Source organism: Choloepus didactylus (genome assembly GCF_015220235.1).
Source record: "Choloepus didactylus isolate mChoDid1 chromosome 23 unlocalized genomic scaffold, mChoDid1.pri SUPER_23_unloc6, whole genome shotgun sequence".
NCBI classification, from domain to species: domain Eukaryota; kingdom Metazoa; phylum Chordata; class Mammalia; order Pilosa; family Megalonychidae; genus Choloepus; species Choloepus didactylus.
The window spans coordinates 205,546-208,373 of NW_023637600.1; the positions used below are offsets into that span (position 1 = coordinate 205,546).

Here is a 2,828-nt window from a genome sequence, read left to right on the forward strand (position 1 = left end):
CAGTAGCTAAGTCCTCTGTGGATCTCCTCAAGGCCCTCCCTGTCCAGTCCATGTCCATGTCCCAGAAGAAAGGCCAGATTCAGGGCATGGTATGGGGCTGACACAGCAGGTAGTGAGACCCATGGTCATTAGTTACTGCTTCCAGGCATTTGGACAAGTGTTAAAGAGAGACCTAAATGAGGCTCAGCATCAGTTATGGGCCTCTGTGAGCAGCACTCTGAGGAGCCTCCTCCATGGCCTTGAGCCCTCTCCTCCTTATCCTCCTCACTCTCCTGACAGGTGACTGCATCTCCTGAGACAGGTAAGGGGCTCTTTCCTTTTCCTCTTCCCTCACTGGATGGAGAAATGAGATCATGCCAGTCTTACCATTCCCCATTCTCCCAGTTTGGGATCCTGGCCCCAGTCTGCACTGACTCAGCCACCTTTAGTGTCTGGGTACCTGGGTGAGAGATGCCACCTCCTCTTCTGAAGCAGCACCATCCTCAGAGATGGTTGCAGGGTGCACTGGTGTCCACAGCTCCCAGGCATCACCCCCAACCTGCCCACCTGGGTTGACAGTATCTGAGCCTCAGGGGTTCTAGGTAGGTTCTCAGACTCTGTCCAGCAGCTCCACTTCTCTGACCATCATTGGGATTACAGTGACCAATGGGACTCAATGTGAAGGTCAGTCCTAGTCCTGCAGTGACAGTTTTGATGGTGACACATGCCCCAGGAAATTGGGGATCTGAGATCTAATCCTTTTTAGGAATCTCCAGTGTCTCAGGAGCTGCCTGCTCAGATTCAGTCTAACCATCTGCTGTTTCCTTTACTGCCTCCTCCAAGGTCCTGGGCTCCTCCAGAGGCCTCAACTAGGGATTTTACTTCCTGTCTCCTATCCCTTCCTGAGATGACTCACTCACAGCATCTGTAGTCCAGTTGCCTTCAGAAGCTAATGTCTTCCCCTAGTTCAGTCTATTAAGGGCTCCCTATCCAATGTAAAGAAAATGCAATCATTGAAGGCAGCAGAGATCAGCTGTGTGCAGCACCAACTGAGGAATTTCTAGGAATGAGTCATCCTGTCCCTTTCTCCATCATATAGTCATTTCCAGAGCCAGGTCCCTCTGATGACCCCATGTTCTCCACTCTCCCCATTGCTCCTCATTGGCCCAACTTGCTCATCTCTGGTTTCCTTGGAGATCTATGGAGATGAGGGTCACATTCAGGGTGGGACTTCACATCAGGCCCAGCAGACTCTCACAGTGGCACAAGATGTCCTCAGGGACACAGACCTCCTCCTTACTGTCCACATTCTCTTTCCATCTGTGGCACTGTCCTGGGCATATGGTCACCCTGAGTAGGGTAATATTTTCAGATGGATGTTCATCATTTCCATGCTTGCTCTCTTTTTCTTTCTCTCCTTTCTTTTAAATGTGCACAGACATTAGCTAGAAAGCAAAAAAAAGATATTCTATTAATTAAAAAATGAATAACATATTTTGTTTTAATTATTGGATGTTGTTCATCTACCACAGATCCTCCACCTCAAAGTCAGCAAGCATTTTTTAAACTGTTTAGTTCTAATAAGAGATAACTGCTTTAGAAGTCCTGAATCCTTTGGCACATGCTCCAAATTAAGAACTCGGGCAAGGATGCACATTTTGTTTCTCCAGGGCTCCCAAGTGTGGGGAGACGGGCTGTGGAGTCCTGACCCTGGAAGGCGGCTCTGATGTGACTGAGACGGGCCGGTGGGGGGAGAGCAGGCAGAAGGGGGGGAACCAGAACCAGGTGTACTTACTCTGGCTCAGGGCCCAAAGGGCCCCTCCCTGAGACCCTCCAAACTGAGCCACCCTCTCTACAGCGCTACAATCCAGGAGTTAGACCTGCACTCCAGCCACATCTCGCGAGAGGGCAGCCACAGAGCTTTGCAAGGGCTGCTCCCAGAAACCCTGTTGAAGCCACAGACAGCTTCTCTCCTCCTCGGCGATTGACTTAGTGCTTCCCATTGTGGACGTCTCGTCACAGGAGCCACTCATTGAGGTCAATGTCTGGAAGCTTCTATTTTGTCATTTTTGGCGATCATGATAATCCAGTTTTCAAAATGAAGATTTTGCCAGCTGAAAATCCAGAATCCAAAGACGATCATCATCACCTGAACCAGTTCATACCTCATGCTGCTCTTGACCTCATAGAAGAGAACACATGGTTATCTAGCATGCACTTGAAAACAAATGGACAAATTCAACTAGCGGTTTGTTTCGGCATTTGTTACTGCAGGCCATATGAGATTTATCATGCATCATGACACAAGGCAAGAAGTTGGGATAAAGAAATTCTTTACTGATGTCTATGATTTGTATATGAAGTTTGCAATGAATCCATTTTATGAACCCAATTCTCCTATTCAATCAAGTGTATTTGAGAAAAAGTTCAATTTCTTGGAAAGAAACACCTATTAAGCTGAAGGCCAAAGAATTCTGAAATAAATACTGGTGCTTAATGCAATGAGATGTACTCAGGAATGTGAATATTGTAAGTAACTTGATTAAATAGCCTTGGAAAATTATGTCGTACTCTCAGTTTGTCTAAACCTAATGAAATTCCTTTTATATTTAAAAAATAATGCATCTAGTTTCTTATCACTTCTCAATATATCACTGTTTGTGAATAATGCCATTTATAATGAGCTGTTTATCAATAATCTTGAGATATTTTTATTTTAGAACTTGAAAATGAAGATAGTTTATTAAAATAGCTTTATCTGGATTGAACAATGCAAAACAAATATCATAATCCAGATTTTGTGAACAGACTTCAAACTAAAAGCTTCTGTGATAAGGAATGAAATTGAT

The 2,828-nt window shown here is 45.2% G+C and overlaps 1 pseudogene; it reads left to right on the forward strand.

Annotated features, from left to right (window-relative positions):
- The first annotated feature begins 2,020 nt into the window (after window positions 1-2,020).
- On the forward strand, window positions 2,021-2,440 carry LOC119525086 (annotated as a pseudogene).
- Window positions 2,441-2,828: the final 388 nt, after the last annotated feature.